This window comes from Heliconius melpomene, chromosome 16, assembly GCF_056956725.1.
Source record: "Heliconius melpomene rosina isolate 202511_hmr_F chromosome 16, ASM5695672v1, whole genome shotgun sequence".
NCBI classification, from domain to species: domain Eukaryota; kingdom Metazoa; phylum Arthropoda; class Insecta; order Lepidoptera; family Nymphalidae; genus Heliconius; species Heliconius melpomene.
The window spans coordinates 6,756,777-6,783,132 of NC_140404.1; the positions used below are offsets into that span (position 1 = coordinate 6,756,777).

The 26,356-nt window shown below is 32.0% G+C and overlaps 1 protein-coding gene across 3 annotated transcripts in view; it reads left to right on the forward strand.

Moving 5' to 3' along the window:
• Window positions 1–26,356, forward strand: part of Sema2a (Semaphorin 2a) — a 301,672-nt gene that overhangs the window by 69,317 nt on the left and 205,999 nt on the right. For 2 of the 3 annotated variants that reach the window (XM_085199139.1, XM_085199141.1), the window contains exon 3: window positions 23,990–24,022. The gene's annotated coding sequence lies outside the window, so the exon portion shown is untranslated. Of the gene's footprint in view, window positions 1–20,281; window positions 20,318–23,989; window positions 24,023–26,356 lie in introns of those variants that run through there. The other variant, XM_085199140.1, reaches the window with a different exon arrangement.

A 26,356-nucleotide genomic window follows, 5' to 3' on the forward strand; every position in this document is an offset into this window, starting at 1 on the left:
TTTATAATAAGAAATACGAAATACCCTCCAGATTCTAAATAAGCTCTAAAAGACTTAAAATATTTATTGCCTCGTAGTAATTCTTTAAGCAACGTATTATTTAAATAATCCTAATCACATTAAGAGGTTTGCGTAGGCTCTCTTTGTTAAATCTTTTATCGTATTTGCGATGTATAATATCATTTAAAATAAAAAATCATATATATTTTTAAAATGAACTTAACTTTTTAATATTATTCTCATCATCTTCTTTGAATACTAATTAGTATTTTTTACACATTTCTTTAGTTGTCTTCACCTACCTGTCTTCCTTCGACGGAAATTTTTTTTTCCGTTTCACGCTATACACCGCACTCAGAAAGATAGGAAAAGAGAACTGAGCGTTAAGACATATCGATCCCCATCTTCCGCAGAGTTCTGGAGTTATCTCTTCCGTGAGGCCATTCGCAGTAGCACAAGTGTGGGTACGATCCCTACTCGAGAGGTGGAATAATGAATATCTTCATTTCTTCGCTCTGGTGTCGAGATGTTTCACCATACACGCAATGCTTTGAAAATTCGGTAAAAGATGTCTTAACACTAGGTTCCCTTAAGGTAAAACTAAAAAAAAGAAAAAATATACTATATACATACGAATGATATCCAATATGCTAAGAATTTCTCCCCTTCTCAGAGTTATTCCGACATTGTACAATGGACGTCAATTGTCATAATAGCCTCAATTAGAGTATTGTTCAAGATAATAGCACCTACAATAACTTTGCTAACTACTGTAATTCTTTGTGACATTCTATTATTATAATTTTTGGTAAAGTACTCTTTGGTGGGTGGTTTTGCTTTGGTATAATTAAAGGATAAAAGAAAACAACATTTATAACTAGTCATTTATTAGATACTGAATTAGTTTTAAAGTAAATAAGTTTAGTGACGGAACTTAACGCCGCGCTTAGCCTCGATACCAGAGCGAAGAAAAGGAAATATAAATTTAAATAAATATTTCATTTTCTGAAGTGGGAATCGAACCCACAACCAGTCGCACTTTGTGCTTCTGTGCCACGGCTGGCCTCTTCTTTTGTTACCAGATAATAAAAACTATACATATTTCATTCCATACCACTATGCCACAATACTTTCCCATAATATTAATCTATAATAATGATAAAACATTAAGGTTATCTTCGAATAGATTATAATTAGAGTCAAAGCTGGTAAAATTATATTAATATAACTATATACTATTAATAGAATATCTCTCTCGACAGTCGTTATTAATGGTGCACGTAATTATATCGAGGACGTAACCCATTAAATGGCGAAATAGTTCGCATGGCATGTGTCCTAAATGGATGTCTTGAGGTATTATAAGATACGTGTCGCTTATTTGGTGCAACAATGACGTATTTGCACTTTTTGGAATGTGGCATGCGAGGCCAGTCGTGGCGCGTGCGTCGATAATTCGGCGGAAAGTGGAAAACAGATATGAAAAAAAATAAAAAAATAAGTGTATTAACACTATGTTGCCATTTCCTCTGCCTGTCCTGCTATGAGCGAGTGCGTAACAAAAAATGCAATTACGTAATTTTTGCACCAGATGTATGTCTTACTTTTTTAAAATACAAGCTAAGATAATTGTATAATGAAATATATATTTTTTTAATTAATTATTTATTTTTGTAGCAGCTCGTACGAGTACCTAATGTCTACGAAGATTAAAAATATTTTTAATTTCTATATTTTTTTATATAGTTAATAGTTTAATATAAAATAACAACAATTCTTTAACAAAACGACATTAAGTTCATTTTGTAAACGAAGCCTGTGTCTAAATATGTATTTAAACACACGATTCATCATCATTAAAACTTTGACACGTTAATGAAAGACTCTCGAGGGCGTCATATGTTCTGGTAGAGTCGTTTTTCACACTGATTTATTTCGTGAGTAAATAATTAAAATATTTATCAACAGTAATAGCCCACAAGATCTCACAGCGTTCAGTTCCGCCACTCAACACTCAAAGATTCAAAAACTTCGGCGGAAAGTGGGGAATGTAGTGTTTTAACCCTAGAACATTTTTATCAATAGTTGTAATATCCAAGTACTTGCTCTCACTTTCATTTACTTCGCCGTTGCTTTTTATAAATAGTATATAGTTCGTTTAACTTGGCCTACTTTTACAGTTTTCTGTGTCACAAGTACAGCTTTACGTAATAGGATATTTTTAAATTCACTAGAAAGTTTTATGAGATTCGTTTTGATAACGAAATAAATTCACTTTTCGTAACGAATTAGATGGAATTTTCTGTTGATTTCAGTATTTTTGTTGGTTTTTGTAATAATTTGGATAATGGTCTAGTTTATGTAATATATTAATACTTTATTGGCACTAGATAGCTATATTAAACTTTAATTAATTTCAAGGGCATTGACTTCAACATGCAATGTTTACAGAGTTCGGCGGAAATTGGGAAACGGAAGTAGTTTAATAGGAACGGAGTATCTTGACACTAGGTTCCCAGGTTCACTCTGCCTACACCGTTATATACGAGATACAGCGTGAAGCCAAAAAAAATTTAAGGGGTCCCTCACATTTGTATAATTAAATACTTCTATTTCTTAATATAAATAAATAAATATATTGTCGCTACATTATTTAGACTAAACCAAGGCAATGTGGTCAGCGACGTGACGATCTACAGCCTCTAGTGTACCTCTATTATAATCAAGACCAGTTTATGTCTTAGCTCTAACTCTAGCTTACGTGCCTATGTATGTACTCGTATATGGATATTTGTAAATTTATGTTTTTGCTGAATTCTACACACTACACAACCTAGTGTTAAGACACTACCATTTCGTACGTTCCGCTGAATTCTAGAGGCATAGTGAATAGCGGAGTTGAAGAGGCCAGAGCGTAGAAATGGAAATATAAATAAATATTTCATACTATTACTACTACTAGAAACTTGTTAATATTTTATTATTTAATATATAAAAATTGGTAGTCCCCTTTGTATTATTAAGTTAGGTATGAAAACTAACTAATTCAATAAATTCATTCTCTCAATTTACATTTGAAGTGACCAGACCTAAATAAAATAGCTGCAATATGCGCTCCTCTGTAGTGAAACGCGATTAATTGGATGAAAATAAAATTGCTAGATTTATACACTTTTTCTATAAAACAGTTCTATATCGATCATAACGTTGCAAATTGAATATTTTAATTAGTAGAGTTAAAGTAATATATGAGGCCAGTTGTAACAAGTTGTAAGTTCGATTCCAATTTCAGGAAATGAATTATTTGGTATTTTCTTTTTCTTTGCCCTGGTGTCGAGGTAAATCGCGGTGTTAAGTTCCGCCAGTCAACATGCAACGTCTCTGGAATTCAGTGAAAGTTGAGAGCGGAGTGTTTTAACACTATGCTGCTTCTTACCTTGATACATGCAGGATACAGCGGGAAGCTGAAAAAATTAAATATTTTTATTATTAGAGCAAACAATTTTTTATAAAATTCGTATTTTTTTAATACTGATTAAACATCCCGTCCTCTATCCGTAAATCTTCCTCGATGTCATACTAAACAAAGCGTCGTAATTCACACACATGAATATAATAGAGGGCGTAGCGCTACGTCGTAGCACGAAATTTATGAAAACATATTAGAATTGTTTATATAAAAACCAGATAAATGTATAAAAATAAATACTTGTTAATATTTTTTTAGCTTTACGCTGCTATCCCGTATATATCAGGGTAGTCAGTGGGAACCCAGTGGGACGTTTTTCACTTTCCGCCCAAAAAGTTTATTCTATGTTAAGCACTAGTAGAATAACTTACGCATAATTATTTTATAAGTGCCAATTTAGTTTGTAAAAAATATTTTAGTGCTCTAAATTTTGTATTTATCGTATCCTATAATTACAAAAACTCACACAACCTAAAAATCTTAAAAATATAACATCTAAATAATAAATACGAAATGTGTAACAGCGTGTTATTACAATTACATTAACATAAGCACAAAGGACAGGAGATAGACGCAAAACGCATGGTCTGTGAAAGCCTCGTGTCATTTGTCATTGTCGCCCCGACGCGCCCGGTGCGGCGCCCTACGCCCGGAGCCCGGCGCCCGGCGCCCGGTGCAAGTCGACTTAGCTTTAAATAGTATTATAACGACATCATAAAAATATCACAATTTCATATGTTTTTTCGTAAGCTGGTCTTTTATTTGGAAAGAAATAAGTATCGATATTAAGTAGGGTGTGTTATTCTTATTTTGTTTTTATATTTTGGCAGAAATGTCTGTCCCATTAGATTGTTGTTGTTTTTTTAAATTTTATTTTCAATGTATCGCTTTAAGCCCGAATTTAAGATATCGCTTGTGTCAGAGCTTAACGCTGTATCACAAAAAAAAATCTAGCTAATAAGAGAGTTTTCCTGGGTTCAAATTTAGCCACATTCCAATGATTGCATGGAGTTCCATTATAATTATAAGATAAGTACTATAAGGGACATGAGGAGAACAGAGTGTCTACCCTAGATTTCCTCAAACGATTCTAGAAAAAAACGTTAAGCTCTCCTTTTTGTACTCATACAGTAAAGCTATTAGTTAAATGAGTTGTACATTATAATTCAAAATGACAAACTTAATTGTAAGATTAATTATAAATACATCACGATGCCGTCGTCGCAACACTAAGATTAAAATAGCTGAACTTGTCAAATTTTTCATACATATATGTATGTATTATAAAAATCGAGAAAAAGGCTTCAGTCTATAGAAGATGCCTTAAAAAAATTGATATGATTTTGCTTTACTTGTATTAATTTTCACTAAGCAAATTGTTACTTTAATAATAACAAAAAAAATATTTATAGGGATTGTGAAGTAAATATTAAGTTAAAATCATTTCCTTTTTCCACAACACATGTTCCGGATATAAAAATACATCAGTTACATTTAGAAACGTTATTAAATGAAACTTTTAATATTCTGAGGAAAAATCTTTTATTTCAAAGAATTTATGCCACATCAATCTTAGTACCGGCGAGGTTCATGGAGTTGCTCTTTATTAAATTTGCCGTGCTTGTATCGGGCGGGTCGTTGTCACGTCTCGAACAGATTAATTTTAAGTCACGTCAAAATGTAGCCTACATTAATTTCGACGTGTTATATTAAAGTGATAATGTCATGCGTTTTGCTTCAGTTTGTAGGGATTGTATAATTGCTAATGATGAGTGTGAAGAGCCAGGGAAAGTTCGACCTTCGGGAATATATCCTTACGTCTTGTTTTACATTGACCGATGCTGAAGGCCATCGTGGAGCAAGGGTACAAGGGTATGACTGCAAAGTGACGGTTATGGATTCGATTCTCACTCGGAGAAATTAATTTTTGTTTTTTAACATTTATATTTCTTCGTCCTGGTACAAAAGCTCGGCGTTGAATTCCGAAGTTCCGAGAATACCGGGCTTTTACGCCAACGCCGGCCTTAATAGCTCGACAAAATCCGGCAGAGAAGTTAGATTTTGTATAATATAACAATTGGTCTAAGCGGGCGAAGCCTCGTTTTTACTGCTAGTATTATAATATATTGACATTGAACTGGTGGCCACCTATATTAACAGAAATGTCAATCACCACAAATACTTGTGTGTGTCTCTACTGAAGTAGTTTAAGTGTTGAAACTATTCCAACTATAAAGCCCACTTTGCTTAGAATGTAGTAATATAGCTTCACGCAATTAGTTTACACATAACGCTAAAATTACTTGGAGTAATCACGCCAATACTATGACTTTGAAATTCTCTCTCTACCGTCGTTGTGGGTACAACAAGGAATGTAAATATCGTAGAAAATATGGCTCTAGCAGGCTGAAAAGATTATTTAAAAGATCCCAAAGTCTAAAAAAAAACTAAAACTACTAGGCAATAACCCTCTTAGTTTGGTATTATACCGCGAAACCAAAATATGCAACATAATTCTAAAAATTGAGTTATTGATTAATCACTAGCCTCCCAAACGCGGCTTCAGTTGTTTAAAGTTATTTTTATATTATAGCCAAATTATAGAAAATCTAGTTTGTTAAGCTATATTACTGTAAAGTAACATCGTAATCGGTTCAGCAGATTTTACGTGACAGTGGAACAAACATATTTATAATATTAGTAAGATAAGCTGTAAATTAAAAAACACGTACATTTAGGGAGTAAATTTTAAAGTCCATGTTTTTAAAAGGTTACCCAAATATAAAAAAACGTGTCTATTTTATACAGTAATTAATATAAAATATTCACCCGTGAAAAATCAAATTCACGACCACCGCCGCTCGATGGTGGAATACTAATATTTTTCGCTAAAATGTTTTTACAGGTCCCCACCACCTCGATATGCAGATTGCAAGTACGTGATCGGAAAGTCGATTCAAACCTGCAGGTGACAAGGAGATTAGTGGCTTATGCTGGGTCATTTTTGTAAAAGTTGTAGGAATTTTTTACTTGAAATTTTTCATATTGATTCTTTATTAATATTATATTTTTATTGTGGTACTATATTATAGATATTATAGATTGCTTTTAACAGGCGTCAATTTTATTTACTGTATTGAAATTAATATTGCATTAAAATTATTTTAAGGTTCTAATAAAAGCAAAAACTTAACTAAACCTAGTTTAGGAATATTGCATGATGGAACTTAACGTCGCGCTTCATCATATAAATATGTTAACCAATACATATATGTATATTAATATTATTGCTCCTTTTCTATCTATATTTTACTATCTATCCGATTATTTTAGTATATATTATAATATATGCAAGTTTAATGAAGGAAATTAATTAAAATCTATGATGCGGATCGCGTCGCGCCATCTGTTCGAAGGTTTAATTAAGGATGTAATTGTAGCTAGTGCTAGTATTATAGCCTGAATAAATAAATGTTAAATATACATAAATAGTGAAATTCATAATGTTAAAGTGGGTACTAATAAAATTTATGTAATCTATATATATAAAATCGAAAGGTCACTCACTCATCACGAAATCTCAGAAACTACATGTGCTAGGAATCTCAAATTTTGCATAGGAGTTACTTATAGGACGTAGGTGCTCGCTAAGACGGGAATTTGTAATATTCGACTTCTAAGGGGTTGTTTTTGCGGTCGAAAGTTTGTATGAAACTTCGTTACTACAAATGCTACGAGTCTCAAATTTTGCATGGACGTCACTAGGACGTAGTCATGGAGACAGAAATTAATAATAACATAGTTCACGCGGGTTAAACCGCGAGCGAACCGCTAGTTTAATATATTTATAGGTCAAGATCAGTCGTAGCGCAGGGGCCCAAGCGTACGAATGTTAACGCGACAGGTTGTGGATTCGATTTCCAATAGAAGAAATGACATATTAAACATTTCATTGCATCTCTCTGGTAAAGAGGCAAAGCGTTAGCGTTGAGTTCCGCTACTCAACATGAAGTGCCTCCAGAATTTGGCATGATGTAGGGAGAGGAGGCTAAACACTACGTTTCCTTTTGCCTACCCGGTTATGTGCGGAATCCAGCTGAAAAGATATTTCTAAAGTGACTAAATGTACACTAATTTGTTGGAATAGTTTCTCATTATTTATATTTTAAAAATATTTTTATTTACTTTTTAGCTTCACGCTGTCTATTATCGTAAAAAGCAGAGAGAAAATTATTAAGGGCTGTCGTTGTTATGACTTTAAAGCAAACTCGAATATAATGTTTACCTGTAATAATTAACGACTTCTTTATGAGAAGGACAACCCTAGCCGTAACGCCCAGATTTCACTGAAACTTGTGATTGATGGCGTGAATACATATTGCCTGTTCGTTCAAATTGTCGACAAATTAGCTATCAATTTTACTCTGTCCGAGAAATCGTCGATCTTCATTATATTGTATTTAATTAAACAGCTTTTGTTTATTTTTGTTTATTCATTTAAAATAAATTATTATTTTAGCCCGTTTATATTTTATTAACTTGACGTTTTATCTCGTACAGTAGGCGAGAGTCTAGCGTAAAGATACTCTGTTCTAATGTACCACGCTAGCGTAGAAATATATATATTTTTAGTAATGTTACTAATATTGACACCGTCTGTTCATCCGGTTAAATAGTTTAATTCAAAAAGAGGGATTATTAAGACACTCCGTTCCAATTAAGACATTTCCCTTTCCGCCGAATTCTTAACGCCCCGCTTTGCCTAGTTACCACAGCTAGGAAAATGAAACTATTAAATATTTCATATTCCTCGACTGGGAATCGAACGTCCTGTCGCGCTTACAGTGGCACGCTATGGCCTTGGGCTACGACGGCCTCTTAACATTAAAGAAATAACTTTCAGCTCAAAAAGAAATAACGATTTTTAAAAAAAATATCTAATAAAATATTTAACGTAAACTTTTCATTGTAAGATTTTTCCAAAGAACTAATACAACATCATTCGCCTAATTAATAGAAACAAATTTACATAAGATAAATTGGAACTCATTGAATTTTATACAATATACAAACCAAAGTACCGCTCGAGCTTCACTATAGAGCACGTCTGCTCTACTATAAAACCAAATGGTACCAAACAATCTACTAAAACACCCATTACATATTCTATATACATTCGGCCATTAACTAATGAGACTATACTTTAAAATGCATATTTTTTTTATTTTGAGAATGGACAGAAATTAAAAAAAAACGGGTATTGTTGTAGAACCAGTGTCTGCAGTGCTGTACCGCAGCAATCAATTTTCTGCTTATCCATTGACAAGTTAATCTATTCATTTTACTGCAAAAAGCTTTCATTATGATAGAATGTTTTTTTTTTCAGCTTCACGCTCTATCCCCCATATAGTAGAGTAGGCAGAGGGAGTCTAGTGTTGAGACACTCCGCTCCCCACTTTTCGCTCAGTTCTGGCGGCATTGTGCGATTTGCCACGACAACAGGACCAAGAAGTTACAATTTTTAAAGATTGCTCGAGTAAGAATCGAAACCACGACCAGTCGCGTTTTGCAATCACACGCTTATACCCCAGCACCACGACTAGCATCTAAAGTGAAGTGAAAGAATGATACAAAAAAGAAATTTACATTTTCATTTGCTGTTTTAGTGTTACGACGGTTCATAGAGCGTCAAACGAGGGTAGCTGTATACGTACTTCATTATAATAAATTTATCTACATAGATATTGTAGAATTATTTTTAAATGAATTTCAGTCTATGAAATTTAAATATGCAGCTAAATAAATCGTTTAGAATAAATTAATTTTGGAATTTGTTTTCGTGTATGACATAGACTGTAGAACTATAGTTATTGTAATGTCAATTGTTGCCAGTAATATTAATATAATAGTAATAACTATTTTTTTTACGTCAATACTGTTATTAATAATTTAATATAAAATTTTAATAAAAATCAATTTATATATATATTTTTAATCAATTAACAATTTTTATTCCTATAATTAGTGATAATTATTATAATTATATAACGTAATTATTATAATACTGTTGTTTATCAGCTTCACGCATATAGCAGGGTAGGCAGAAGAAACATAGTGTCCAGAAACTCTTTTCCCCACTTTCCCGATATCCCATTGCACTACGTCGAGTGGCGGAACTTAACGCCTCAAAATGTAAAACTATTTTCAAACATTCCTTTATTAATAGGTAGCTCATATGAGATATCGGCTTCCACTCGCCCACAGATTTCCAATGCAACATCAAAGATCATTATTCATGCAAATAAGCCGAGAGCATAAATGATGTTCACGATGAGAACCCACCACGCATGACCAGGCCGGTATCGAGAGCTCCATGTCACGACAGACAAATTACTGTCTCTCTGTGATGGTGTGAGTCTACGCTGTGCTTTAGCGAAATGGCAATCACTTTTGAAATATTTATAGCCATGCTTTTATGTGACCTGAATTTATGATTCGTCAGACGTTCTGGTGTAGTGAAGAGGATTGTTGGATAAAGGAAAATGAATTGGAAAATATGTGGTACTTTTATGGCATTCTTTAAATGTTGTATTCCAGGTTACCTATTGTGAACTAATAATTTCATAAATTTACCTGGTACCGGCAAGGTAAGCAGAGAGAACCTAGTGTTAGGACACTCCGTTCTCCATATTCCACCGAATCATGGAGGCGTTAGGTATTAAGTGGTGAACATCAACGCCACGCTTTGCTTCATACTAGAGCGAAGAATATGAAAATATTAAATATTTAATTTCCTCGAGTGGGATTCGAACTCACAACCAGTCACGTTTACAGTCATACTTTGTTACCCTGCGCCACGACTGACACAACATATGTGTCAGGTAATATACACGTATGGCCAAGCCAGCGGTAGCTAGGGCTCCAAAGTGAGGAACTTTCTTACTTTCTCTCCGTTTTATAAAATATTCTAAATATGTCTTATATAATTTTTGGCAGTTTATAAAACTACGTAAGTAATATACGTGTACTTTGACGTTCTACAAAGCGAGACGAGCATCATAAGAGTATCATTAAACGTGTTAGACTGTTAGGTAATGCCTGGCCTGGCCTAGATGTAGCGTTCCCATTCCGCTATGAAACTGGGTGACATAAGGTATGTATGTATAATTACTAAGAAGTTTTTATTACAAACAAATGATTAATTATAGTAATTTTATTTCAGTATTGTTCTTAGATAACTGAATAGCTTTATGCTGTATCCCGCACATAGCAAGGCAGATGGAACCTGGGAACCTAGTGTAAGGGTATACACTTGTTTTGCCCATTTTCCGCCGAATTCTGAAGTCATTACCTGTTGAGTAGTGGAACTCAACGTTTTTCCTTGCCTTCAACTGATTCTTTGATATAAAATTATGACTACCATTAATAATATAAGCTAGTGAAACATATTACTATATGCAATATTTATGGTTATGCCTACTTCCGGTATATGGCAAGAAAAACCCACATAAATGTACGATACCTTTAGTTCCTTGAACTATAGTCAACCTCTTCATACATTCCCTCCAGGGCAAACATTACCGGAACCGCGTTTCCTCCAGCGTAGGTGACAATATATTTGTTCTCTTTCCTGGTTTTACAATTCTTGTTAAAATTTTAATATTTTATTTTATTATGAAATTTTCAAACAAAAGAAAAATGGAGAATTTATTGGTTCACTTTGCCTGTTTGTGTATCAATATCTTTTTCCCAGGTAGTCGTAGAGGTATCAAAATGAATTATTATTAATTAATACAAAATATCCAAATCTGCAGTTCTATAATAGTTAGTTAAGAAATAAGAACTTACGAATTAAAAATGAAGGGAAAAATCTTAAAATTGATAATTTATAGACATTAAGAAAAAATACTCTCATAAATATTCACAATTTTTCACACAATGTTGACAATGTTAATCTACTTATAATGATGAAATTGGCACAGAAGGACGGGTCAAATGTGAGACGCATCCAGTGTGAGAGCCATCATTTAAATAATCAATTCACTATGAAAATTGACAATAAAATTGTACGAGATACAAAATATTTTTGAAAGGAAGGCAACTTACGCAATAAATGTCAGCATGTATAAAAGAAGGAACTAGAATGGAACATTATTTTCAAAGTAAACTTTTCCGAAGTGAAGCTTAGGTGCAGTACAGAAGCTAGAATCTGTTAGTTCCACAAAGAAAACTTTTAAACTAAGAACATTTACAACTTCGATATCGAAATATATTATACACTTTTATACTCTTTTGTTTTGTTTTATATAGAAAATTACTTCTTATAATACTTTTAATTATTTATAATCGTTTAATTTAATTTATGAAAGAAAATCGTGAAAATAAAAACAACAAAGTTAGATCTGCAGTAGTGTAAAAACAGTGAAAACAGATATAAGTCTAAAGAAGTACTTAAATAACTTTACTGGAACGCTAAGGCTTTACTTATCAAATCATTAGTTTTTTATTGAAACGTATACCAATGCACAAATAGATTATATATTTGTATTTTATAACTTCACGCTGTATTCCGCACATTGCAGGGTAGGCAGAGGGAACCTTGGAATCTAGTGTAAAGGAACTCCGTTCCCATTAAGGCACTTCCTCTCTTTCTGCCGAATCCTAGAGGCATTGCAGGTTGAATGCACGCACGCTGGTATCTAGGGATACCACGCCATGACTGGCTCAATTGCCTGGATTATAATTGTTAATTTGTGTTAATAATGAAAATAGTTTATAAACCCAAATGGGGATCAAACCCATGGCTTTATGGCCCAAGCAATGCACGTAATGCCTGCAGAATTCGGCATAAAGTGGGGAACGGAGTGTTGTCTTAACACTAGGTTCCCTCTGCCTATCCTGCTGTGTGCGGGATACAGCGTGAAGCTGATTTTTTTTTAATAAGCGACATCTAATAAATATTAATTAAAAGTTAAATTTTCCCTTCTTAACCCCTATTCATAAGTAGTTTCCCATTACATAATCCCACCCCTCCATCCGATAAAGTGTTTATAGTGAAAACAATGGAAATATTCACGCTGTCGCCATCACTCAGGTTTCGATCTCAGCATTGTTGCCTTAACAAACATGTTTTATGGAGTCTAAAGCGAGACATATTACGAGAGTGGACTCTAAGTAAATCAATCCGGAAAGTGATTTTCTTTTCTTTTATATATGAAATAATGAAAGTTTCTCCTATTATATTACTACTGAGTATTTGTATTCACGCCTACTATAATATAATAGTATGGATAGAGACAGAGAGAGAGAGAGAGAGAGAGAGAAAGAGAATACGCAGAGAAAACACCGTGAGAGGCACTCCTACTTTTTTAATATTAAAGAAATTGAAAATATTTTTTGCATGCTTACAACCGGAATAAATTAGAGTTAGACTATAGTTACAAAAGGCTTCTTTAATTTAAGATGATTTAATTGTAACTAAGCACTCTAAAGTTAATTTTAAATAGCTCACTAAGCTTTTCCTAGAAACTTTAATGCTATGCAAAAGGATCTTTTGCTAACTCGCCATTTTATTGTACGTAGAAAATATTACTTTCTATAGAGAAAATTCAACCATAAATTCTTTATTTACTCAAATAAGAAAGTTTCGATTTATAAGCGATTATGTTTTTTCTTCTTCATATATTTTAGCAGCTTCACATTTTTCCCGCATGGTATAGTAGACATAAGGGTAAGACACTTCCTTCTCCGCTCTCCGCCTAATTTTCAAGACATTGTGAGCTGATTGACAAAAATTAAAAGCACGTAGTATATATAAAAGAGGAGAAATGAGAATAACTTAATTGTAATGTCTTAACTCTAGTTTTACTCTGCCTACCCTGCTATACGGGATACAAAAAAATAAAAATCTAATAAATTAGATTTCCGATCACATCTTCCAATCTTCTTGCACATAAGATAAAGCCTTAAAATCTTCTTTACGTCTTCATGAAAAATAACTATGTGAATTCGAATCGACCCCGACCATTATTCAAAAACGTAACTTCCGCTTTGGTACAACACTATTTTTCAACGACAGTCTGTATATATTATATGTATATACGAGTGTGTGCATATAAAAATATCTTATGTGATAAACTTCTTAATGTTAAATTTGATGTAAAAGTTATAATACGATGTTGTCCTAATAAATTTGATATTTAATAATTATTATAGAAAAATCTTTTTATATTTTCTATTTACATATAAAAGTTATGCGGTATAAGTCAGTGAAGAAAATTTTACTAGGCCATACGTTTTTCTTTCATTTCAATCAATTTAAAATTTCTGCTATGCTACTTTTTAATATAAATTTTCAACATAGTGTTTTCGACTTTATGATTTTTTAGGTTAACGCCTTGTATCCCTCTTAGGCTAAGTGGGAAAAACTTTTCGTAATAATTTTAAATGATCATTAATAATAATGATAAACTATTGGCAACGGAGTGCCTTAACACTAGGTTCCTTTTGTCTACCCTGCTATATATGCAAGATACAGGATAAAGCTAAAAAAAACTAATAGATGCCAGGCAAATCCAAAGTACATCACTACTACTTCATCATATTTCATTTCAAACTTCATAATATTATTTAAAAAAAAGTACTTGAATGAATGAATGAATGAATCAGGTCTCCATTCTGCCTAATGATGACAGTTCTGATAAACTACCCAATCCTAAATGAGTGTACGACGTTTTACCTTCATCACGCGTAACGAAGACAAATTTAAGCTCACCTATTCGGGAAACCGGGATTAGAGAATGAGGATGCTTACACCAGATTATTCGAAGGGTTCCTCCATATTTATACGAAAATGAACATACTTAACTTTTATTATTCCTTTTAATTACTGTACGTACGACGGTGTACCTAAATAGCCGAATTTGCTGGTGCTTCGTCTACTTGGTAATATGGATCTTTTTGTATGTATATTTTAGAGTATTGCGAAGATATAAGGCTTTTCTTATGATGTATTTGAGGTTTTACATACTGTTTTACCTATAAGTACTAGAGAAATAATAATAATACGATAAACATATATTATTTATAACAAAGTTAACTTGTAAGGTTACATTTAAGCCTTTTATTAAGAAGCTAGCAACCTGCTGGCGGCTTCACCCGCTTTTTCTACACAATTATTAATTTTTACATTAAAATTATTTTCGTGATCTAATAACATTATCATTTTAAAGATAATATCTATACATTTCCGAAATATAATCAAACTAGCGACCCCCTTGCGGCTTCGCCCGCTTTTACTACTGGATTATTCATGTAATGTGTGTTTGCAAAGCACTTAAGATAATGTGAAAATTAATTAAACCCTAATAAATGCAACCCGCATTTTTGTAGTTTCAATAAGGATTTTCCAATTGTTTTACACAGCAAGGATTTTTTAGTAGGTACCGTAATTTTAAATCTGTGCTACTAATCTTTTCAAGTACTTATTAAAATATATTTAAATTACTATTTTTAGATAGTTAAATGACATTAAATAATACATTCAACTCGAATTATCCAATACGTGCAAACGCATCTAAATCTTCGTTGCTATAAAGGCAGGCGGATTTTTTTTTCGAGCTTGTGGTTAATGCTGAAAAGGGTATTCTGTCCCTGATGAAAAGTAAGCACTACGTGGCTGCCTGTGACGAAAGTTAAATAGAATGCATCGGCCGGGAATTGAACCCGGGCTGCCCGCGTGGCAGGCGAGCATTCTACCACTGAACCACCGATGCGTGTAAGGCAGGCGGGCGCGGCGGACGCATGGCGAGTGGCGAGCCGTTTCGCAGCAAGGATTTTTTGATATTGTAACAACTTCTAAAGTACTTATTAAAATGAAAAACAGAAAAGACAGTTTTGATCTACATTAAATGGCCAACGTAACTAATATACTTATTTATATGCTGAGAGTACGGGATAAGTGAAACTTGACTCGATGCAGTTGATGTGTGAACGGCGTGATGTGTCAATAATTAAATGCGTTTTTCTCTAAAACTATTCGCAATTTCGAAATAGTTTAAAAAGCAAATTTTATCTTCGTTTAACGTAGAAATTTAATAAAGTATTTTAAAGGATAAGGATTAATACCATTATGGAAAAATATCCCTCACAATAAAAAATATATTGAAATTACTATTTTTAGACAGAAATATGATCACTACACGTTATTCTTAAAAGATACGAATATGCCGTCGCGGACTTTTTTGTAGATCTTATTAAGAGGAACAATACTCCAGTACATTTTTTTCATGTAGTATTTACCATTAAAGCAGCGCATGCGCCAAAGTGTCTCAGCGGGTAGGACTTTATACACATTTATCGTATTTATGTTAATTTACATAAGAATGTACAAATAATAAACTATATATAAACCTTCCCTGAGAAATACTCGACCTAATGGTGAAAACCGCATTCAAATCCGTTGGGTGGTTTAGAAGAAGAAGAGTTAGAAAGTTCAGACAGACACAAAAAGCGACTTTGTTTTATAAGATATAGGATAATATTAAAAGAAAAACAAAACCTATAATTAATATCATAAAATTAAAATTTTTAAAACAACATAACTAATACATTAACGTGTACGCCATTAATTGATCTAGCAACACTTTTTTCAATCTATTTGCTCATCTCTTTCATATTTATTTACATAGTCAATTGCCTGTAAATAACGAATGTTAGCCGACCTTTTATATTAAATAGCTAATAGCCCTATAGATACGACATATTTTTTTATTTATTTTTTGCACATAGTACAGGGTAGGGAAAGGGAAGGAGGGCTATTAAGACAATTTCGTTCCCCATTTTCCCCTCAATTCTGGAGACATTGCAGGTCTTTTTTTTACATTAGACATTTTAAATATATAATTTCCTCAAGTGGGAATCGAACCTAGGACCTGACGCGTTTAAAGTCATTGGATTGAGGTGCTGCGCTACGACTGGCCTCAACATTCATTCATTTCATTTAACTACCCTTTCATATGTAGTACACAAACATATTATAATGTATGTATCATACAAAATTTATGAAAGTTTAGTTAAATGAAAATTGTGTGCCGGAGAGCGGTAAAAGCCGTGTATGTATATTTAAGGGACATGCTCATCACATACGATGAATATGACGTAGATTAGTGTTTCAAAACATAAGTGCTGTAACCTGATTTCAACCATTCATTCGAGTAGTAGTACTTATCTAATAAAGAATTAAAATTACAAGTATAATTAAGAGTACTCATCGTAAATGCACCTGTAATTTTGTAAAGAAATGTGATGTTAATATAAATTTTCTGGACTGACTGACGGACGGACTATTTGACTGGACTGGACTATTTGAAAATAAAATAATAAAATTTTATTTATTACCTATAGAAAAACTTGAAGAAACGTCTAAAAATCTTAAAATATTTATAAAAATCTGATTTTCACAAATTTAAATTGTTTTTATCCTAAAAATTCGATGTACTAAAATAAATTATAAAGATACCATAGACGTATTTTAAATATACAAAAAATATATTTGTTGTTTACAATATTTATTTATATTTTTACTTAACTTAATGTGTTACATGTTTTCAATCAGCTGTGTTTTTAATTAATTTAATATAAATAGAACAATCTATACATTTTTTTTATATTATAAGCGTTACACGTTTAATATAATAAACATTTTACTCTTTTATGTTTCGGTAATATGTTTTAGTGTTATTAGATTTTATTGTCTTAAGATTTCGAAGCTAAGTAAGTTAATAAATAAGCTTTCCTTATATTATCCGTCTTTGAATTGCAAACGCAAACAGTGCTAAAATAATCAATAGCAATATTATGAGGGTAGCGTTGCGAAAATGCTACAGCGCCATCTATAGTCGTTTATGATCCGGTACCACGTAGTTCAGTACAAAGACGTTAGATGTCGCCAGCATGTTCTATTTATTTTACGACTAAGTAGTTCGGCTATTCATCAATAGGTGCCTCTTAACTTATTTTTTTTTAATTGTGATTTTTCTAATCAACTTAGTATTTAATGATAGCGATTTATGAGATATTTTTTAACTAAGAAAGTTATAAATAATTGCAATAAGATTTTTTTTATACTGAGATCATTAAGCAGTTGATAGGCATTTTATTTGTCAACACTGGCTCTTTTACTTTGGTTTGGTTCAAAAACATGTTCCCAGAAATGTTTTCTGGTCGCCTTGTATAACAAGTATTTTGAAAGTAATATTATATTAAATATTTTCTTCTTTTCTGTTAATTAGTGATAAGTAAATATTTTCTAAGCTAACCTAAGGATAAACTATTATAATAATGTTCCTCGACGTATAAATATAGAATTCAAATCCACTACTAACGGATCTTACCACTAGGTTCCCTCTGGCAACCCTGCTATGTGCGGGATACAGCGTGAAACTGATTTACTATACCGCAATACTTTAGTGTTACGATACGCAAAATAGAAATAATTTACACATTTCTTAAATTCATAGTTTTTTAAAACATAATCTGTATAAATGATAATTTGTCACATTTCTCTGCACGAGTAAACTTTATTGTTTCCAGATAATAAACTTTAAAACAAAAGTCACGTAATAAAAAAGCGAACAACGAGGCCACTTTTGTGAAAACGGCAATTAAGAAGATAAGTTCGCTTCAGTGGTCTGGTTTCGAAAATGCTGTTTTTGAATGCTTCGCATGCAATTTAGCGGACTGGTTGTAATAAATCAAATTAGTTTAGTGACTCGGTACAAGTTAACTCCGGCCCTGTCCAATTGTGCTGATGTCCTTTTATTTTAAGCTGAAATATTACATTGTGCATTGCATATTTTATTAAATGTTTGTATAGTGGCTTCGTGTGATTTCCCGTATAGCAGGATACGGATGAACCTAGTGGAACGATTCGGGTGGAAAGTGGAGAACTGAGGAATATACGTGTAACCGTAAGCACTACGATTGCAGGTTCGATTCCCATACGGGAAAATTAATTAATATTAACTAAAATTTTCATATTCTTCGCGTAACAAGGCAAAGTGCCGTTGAGTTCTATACTGAAAATTCAACGGAAAGTGGCGAACGGAATGTCTTAACACTAGGTTCCCTCTGCCCATCCTGTTATATATGAAATCGTTGTGGCCCATTTGATTTTCGATGGTTGCTGATCGTTAGCTGGGTTGATGAGCGCAGAGTTAAGTTCCGCCACAAGCTACGCAACCTCTTTTTAGGCGAAAAGTGCGGAACAGTCTTAACTAGCTTCCCTCTAAGTACTCTGCCACTGTACGCAAAATACAGCGTAAAGCTTCATTTTACTTCCTAATATTTGCAATTCAAGGAGTCTGAGAGTTTAAAATTACTTTGGGACAGTTTTATCCTTCGTTTATTATATTTTGGGCGTCGCGAAACGAGATTTAAAATTAGCTTCATAACTAAATTTAATTTCGAAAAATACACTTATTTGTTAGAAACTCGCCTCCAATTTTAATCGTGGACATTTTTATATGGCAATTTTTATGTTCTATTTATGTTATGTAAAAAAGTATAACTGTATTTAGTAGAATTAAGACATGCATGACAAAGTAAAACTACTGGTATGTGAGTTTTTGCATCGACACCTAAGCTACGAAATGGAAATAATAGATATTTCATTTCCTCGAATGGAAACTGAACTAACTACCTTTTCCATCTACTGCACCTCGACTGTCCTCAATGTTCAAATAAAATGCCGAATATAATATTTATCTTATTTAATACAATAACCGCCTGTCATCATTTAAAAACTTTAAATTTCATATCTAATTTCGAATATTATAACGTAATTTAATATTATTAATTGGACATAATTATTATAATTAGGTAAATGTCAAAACTTCACAGCAGCGTGTGATTAGTTTATATTGTTAAATTTGCTAGAGAAATATTAACACTAATATTTTGGGTACTTTTTTTTATAATTCCGCAAATAACTAATTATTTTGTTGGAATGATTTTCTTTTGTTTTAATTTTACTTTAAACGACCACGTGATATAATTGTGGACGTGATGTCTCACTTGTAAAGCAAATTTCACTTTCAATTAATGACACAGAATAAACAAGAATCGAAAAAAAAAGGAAAATCATTTTTAATGAATTTAATAAAACTATACCTAAATTTCAGCAAAAAATAACCAGTCAAGTGACAATAAATTTGCATATGCATATGCTTTAAATAAATATTTTATTGAAGTGGGAATCGAACCCACAACCACTTGTCTTTACATTCACACTTTGGGCCCTTGCGCCAAGACTGGCCCCATATAAGGCCTATACAAACGAGATACCTAAATTTCATTCTACAATCAATTTCCCGAATGCCTTGAAGCTTCTTCTCGGTGCGTCTAGGCGTTCAGGCATTTAGGCATTTATTTGATAGTACCGTTTACATTCCTCCGACTTAGCAATTAGAGACTAACGTTATTGCTTTTGGCTTTCTGATCATAGCCTTTGAATTTATAAAGGTTAGGCTATATGTAAGAGAACTGTCAATGTGAGGGTAATTTATAAAAAAGTAAAATAATAATACCCACAAAATTATTTATAAAAGAGGAGGGTATGGCTATATTAAGTGACGTTTTTGATGGATTGAGTCAGTACGTCGTTATTCTGCCTGTCGTAAGGTGTCAAATTATGATAGTGTTTAAGTGTTTATAATCAGTGTCACTGCTGACATTATGTCCTAAAAAACGAGTGTATAAGTGTAAAGTGTAAAGAAACAGTGTAAAGTGTACGAAGCGATATGTGAAAGAGGAACAATAAATTATTAATAATTTATTGTTTATATAAATGTAAGTACTTATACTTCCCTCCTTTTGACATATTATGTGAGATTAAATTAAAGTGTTTTTCTTTCAATAGCTTTTGCCTTTGCTTGGCCGACTCCTGTCTCCGTTGTTAGTTCTAACGACGGAAAAAAACTTTTAAGGTCAGCAGTTTTTTGTTATCTTATTACTTGTACTTGCAACAGTGCTTCCTCATACATGATATTCTGAACTTCATATGTCTCTTCTTGATCTATTTACACAATTCTTTATTATATAATAGAAAAATTGCCATTCCAGGCTTTTGTCTTACCACATTCGATGAAAAATGAATATATTATATATTTATCTGAATAAAAGAAATAGGGCTTATTTCCAGCATACTTGTACACAATATAAGTCCAACTGAAAAAAAAAATATTTTATTAATAATTGAATACAATACAATACAATAATCCCAAAGTGTTATAATTTTTAATGTCAGTATTATACGAATATACGACTATATATAAAAGTAAAGAAGGGTTAATTATAACTTTTATACATTCATACAAATATATAAATATGTACATATAACTATTATCTAAAACGAATGACCGCAGTCCAGACTCCTGAAACTTTTGTCGGATACGGTCTACGAAACTTAGCAATCCTGCGATTGCTATTTTACCCACCTACCGCTTGCTTATTTCAAGTTAATCTCAGAATGTTCTATTTAAATGAAAATTTAACTAATTTCTATTTTCAATTTCAGTAGAAATAGAAAGTTTATTAATAGAAAAAATAATTATTTTAATTGTTAATCTAGTTGATGTTCGTTTTTATTTCTTATTTTATAGCTTTAGGAGTGCCACTATACAGTTTGCTGGTGCTAGGTATAATTTATAAAAGTAATATTATAAGCGACTCTATCATATACCATCGGTGTCATCCCCAAATATTTTTTTATTAATTTCTTCATTCCACTTAATATCTAAATAGGTTATATTTTTCATGAAGATCTACCTACATGAAAATAAAAAATATTTCTGTAAAAAAATATATAATTAATGGATTATATCAAATTACATAAAACGTTATATATAAATATTCGTACTTAGTATATAAAAGTGAAAGTTTGTAACGATGGATTTTTGTTAAACTTCTAGCAAACTCTACTGAACGAATTTAGATTAAGCTTTGCAGTAATATTGCTATACATTAGAATAACACATAGGCTATAACTTTAAAATTTGGCTTTGATATAACAATAAGTTTAACCGGGCGAAGCCGCAAATACGCCACTAGTATACAGTATAAATAGAATCAATTTGCATTTATGTCGTTCCACTCACATATTTACAGAGTGACTAAAGAGAAGCCAGTCACTAAACTTTTAATTCTTCGTTTACTCTTCTAATTTTAATTCCATTAAAAATTAAAGTTTGGACTAATCGCAAAAGGAAATGTTCTTGTTAAGTAAATAAAACATTTTGGATTTGTCGAGCTGTAAATACGAATAAAATGTGTAAAATCTACACTCACGTTTCACATTTTAAATAGAATTGAGAAAATGTTTTTGTATAGAGTAAAAAGAATTTAAACGGGACAGGAAAAATAAGGTACCGGACAGATTAGTAATACAATTCCTATATATAATTAAACAGATTAATATCTAGGCAAGTATGTTGGTGTTCTATAGAGAATATCCTTTTTGGACGTTTGTTTTAAGTTTAACATTTCTTTTTTACTTATAAATACTTATTTTATTATTTCTTTAACTTGGTAAATGATTTTTTATTTGTAAAATAATTTAATTAATTCTTACAAAAGTAAACGAGCAGTCAGGTTAAGAATGTATATGTTTCACGAAAAGTAATAGAAATTTCGACTTTTCCTAGAGTACAAATCCCTGGCCTGGATCAAAACAGATTAAAAAGCTACCAAACCACACGTTTCACTTCCTCTGAACTCTTCGTAATACAATTATGCAAAGCCACCATTTGTTAACAGATTTTAGGTAATTCAGGGAACGTCGACTCGATTTATGCAAATAAGCTTAGTGTCTGTTATTTATTGTGCTACATGCTTAGAAATATTTTAGGGTTAAACGCCGCAGTGATAACGCTGGAACAATTAATTGCAGGGTTCCGTTATGATTTAGGAACAATTAAATCGTGAATGTTTTTGTTTTAACGGTTATTTTGTGTTAATTCACGCCGAATGGTTGTCATTAAAGCGTGTTAAAACTGGTTGAGTTCTGTAACAGTGTACTATAATATACGTGGACCCCTTTTTGTACGCGTCATAAATATTTACTTGTTATTTTAAACATTTAACTGCTTGAAAATTAATTGTTTGCGTTTTATTGTATTTATGTTATTTTGTTGTATTTTACGATATATTGCAGAATACTACCGGCATTCGTCATGTACGCTTCAAAATAAAATTGTATTTAATAAAAAAAAATACAAAATAAAAAATACAATTCCATTTAATCGATCTAAGGATATTTCATTAAACTTAACTTATTTTGTCCTATTTAAAAAAGCAGTCATAACAAAAACCTTTACCATTTAAGGAACCATAATAAAAACAATTATTTACTTACTAGCGATCCACTTGCGACTTCGCCCGCTTGTACTACCAATTTTTTCATTTACTTTGAATTACTTTTGTGATCTAATAATATTATCATTTTAAAGACAATATCGAAAGATAATATAAGATAAGATAAAGATAAAAATGAAATTTTCATTGTAATCTAAAATTCCATCCCTATTTCCAATTAAATTATAGCTACATATATGAAAATTCATATTCTAACTAGCAGTTTTTACGAAAAATAGTACAGTTATATAATTAAAAAAATATATGTGCCTTTAAGGAGTAGTAATATTAATTAGTTTTAAAAATTAACAAGGTAGGAAAAAAAGAAAATATAACAAACAAAGTCACATACTACAATTAGTTTAACATGAAATATTCAAAAAAACCCATGGACGTTTAAACAAGTTATTTAATAATTGAATATATAAAAGTTACAGCAGTTACTCGCATGTTACAACAAACCTAAATACATATTCCCAGGGCTCTATTACCGTCACGAGTGCACTGCGGCGGGGCGACGCCACACAACTGAACAATTTTCTGATTGTCATCAAATAATTTTTACTATTTCATGTCATTTCTTTAATGATAAGTTAAAAAAATAATCGTTTTTGTTCTATATATGTTTTTTTAATGTTTCTTTTTTATCTTTTATTCATTTTACAAAGAAAACAATGTAAAATTGGATAATAGGCATAATATTATTATCTATTTACTTTTAACTACTAATATATATAAAATAAGTTCAATTTATAAGAGAAACGCCTTTTTATGATATTTCTTATGATAGATTGCATTTAATCTAGTAATTCCTCCTGACATTTCACCTGAGTGCTACAATTCCGATACATGTTTGATGGGCGCCGCCTTTAACCTCAAATACGTCTGTTGATGTAGATGTCCCTGGGTCTAGATAACCAGTTACTATATTATGACAACTTTCTGCCCTAAATAAAAGAAATACTGCTACTGCTAATAAAAGAATGAATAAATACAATTGTTTCTTAAATGTTTGTTTATTAAAAAATCTTTGTTATGAAAAGATTTTTTTCTATATAATATTTGGGGCTGGTGACTACAAAATCTAATAGACATTGTTTTTTTTTTCAGATGTTATGGAGAGCATCTAACGTGTCAAGATAGGTAAGAGTAAACCATAACTATAATCCATATTATTTTTTTATAATATTATTTCCATAAATAAAATGTATTATAAAAACGGGACAGAATATTCATAATATTATTTACTTCTTTCTCTTCTTGATGTTAAGACACTCCGTTCTCCACTTTCCGCCGAATTCTGGAGGTTGATTTTCATATATTGTTATAAAATATATATCACATAAGGATAAATATCCTACTAGGTAATATTTTAAGCTACAACCTTTGCGCAGTCAGACATTTCCTAATTAAGCCACAACGTGTGTATACGAGTATAGTAATTTAACTTTGCTTAATTAGTTTGTATAATTTTGGAAATTCGATGACAATTGATTTGTATTAATAATAAGTTTATAATAACCTTATTATTAACACAAATAATATATATTTGAAATTAGATAAAGTAAGCAAAACACACAATATGCAACACCTCAAAAAAAGAGGAAGAGGGAAAGAGAAGAGGAGAATATTGACACTATATAATATAGTTTCTCTCGGCATACCCTGCTATATATGTATGTGATAAAATGTAAAGCTAAAACAATATTTTTTTTTAGTTTCACGGTGTATCCCATACATTGGGATCCTAGTGTTAAGACACTCTGTTCCCATTTAGACACTTCCATTTCACAAAACCTGGGAACCTAAGAACTTCCGTTAGATACGCCAAGCTTTGCGAGGTTACCAGTGCGAGAAAATATTAATTATTTCATATTCCTCGAATGGGAATCGAATCCACAATCTGTCGCCTTTGGAGCCGCACACATGTGCCATATATTTTCTTACATTACACAGCCATAAAAAACATGCATTTTCTTACTACTTAAAGAATATCCATAACCAATGATTACGTCGTATTTATAATTCAACGTGTTCGTGCTCGCCCCCCCCATAGCAAGCACTCTTTATTTCAAAGTTCGTATAAAAGTGTAATTGCTGTGGCACCGTTTCTGTTATAAAACTTTATTTTATTGTTGTTAATTACTTTAGAAGGTTTATTTTTAATATTTCCATATGTTTGTTAGTTCTAGTTTTTAAGTTCTTGTTATATTGAGGCCAGTTGTGGCGCAAAGTGTGGCTATAAACGCGACTGGTTGTGGTTTCGATTTCCAATAGAGGGATTGAAATATTTCGTGTTTCCATTTTCTTCGCTGTGGTGTCGAGGCAAAGCTCGTCGTTAAGCTCCGCCGCTACCTCCAGATTTCGGCGGGAAATAAGGAATGGAGTGTTTTAACACTAGGTTCCCTCTGCCGCTACCACTACTCCGCTACTACTTCTCAGCTTTGTGTGGTCAGGATACAGCGTATTGCTGAAAAAAAAATCATTGCAAATGCGCTTGAATCTAATTTAAAAGGTTTTGGGTCAACACCAGAGCGAAGGTGCGAAGGAGCGAAGATGAAAATGTTAAATATTAAATTTCCTCGAGTGGGAATCGAACTACAACCTGTTGTGTTTACTGTCACACGTGTACGACTGGCTTCAATGTAATTTTGAATGTAACATAATTATATTTCTTAAGCGTTCATTCCATCCCAGTTTACAATTATTGTATACAGATGTAAAATGTCTGTAGGTTATATGAGGCTTATTTTCAACGACTTGTACGTGACAGTCTTTGTAACAAAGCTTCAAAGGAACACTGGTGGGCGGACTTGAGCGTAAAGGGAATCAATGAGGATATCGATTATAAAGTGTTTATAGTTTGAGATAAGTAGTTATCGTGGCGCGAGGACACATGAGGTGTGAGTTTGATTCCCACTGGAAGATATATTTAATATTTGCATCTCCTTGCTGTAATAACGAGGCAAAACACAGCGTTGAGCCCCGCCATTCAACACACAATGCCTTAAAAAATCGGTGGAGAATGAGAACAAAAGTGTCTTTAACGGAGTGTCTTAACACTAGGTTCCTAGGCTCTGTCTGCCAACATGGGATTAAATTATATTATAAAGTTATATAGGAAAAGAGTATTTATATATTATGTTAATTTTATTTATGAAGTAGTGTTCGCTTTCGAATTATCTACACAATTTATTACACACCTAAAAACTGGTCACCTTTATATAATTTAAATTTATTGTCTGAATTAGTTATAAACTAGTTCTATAATAGAATATTTATATATTTAAGAATTACTTTTAATTTATTGAATATAACTGATTTTATAAGGCTTATCCATTAACTCTCACGTTGTTGAAACTGCAATAACATTAAAATCAACTTTAATCTGTCGTATAATCGAGTGTTGGGGGAAAAAAGACAGAAAATTGGCCCAAACAAGCTGTATGGGTAAGCCTAGCTTTATGTTTAATTACT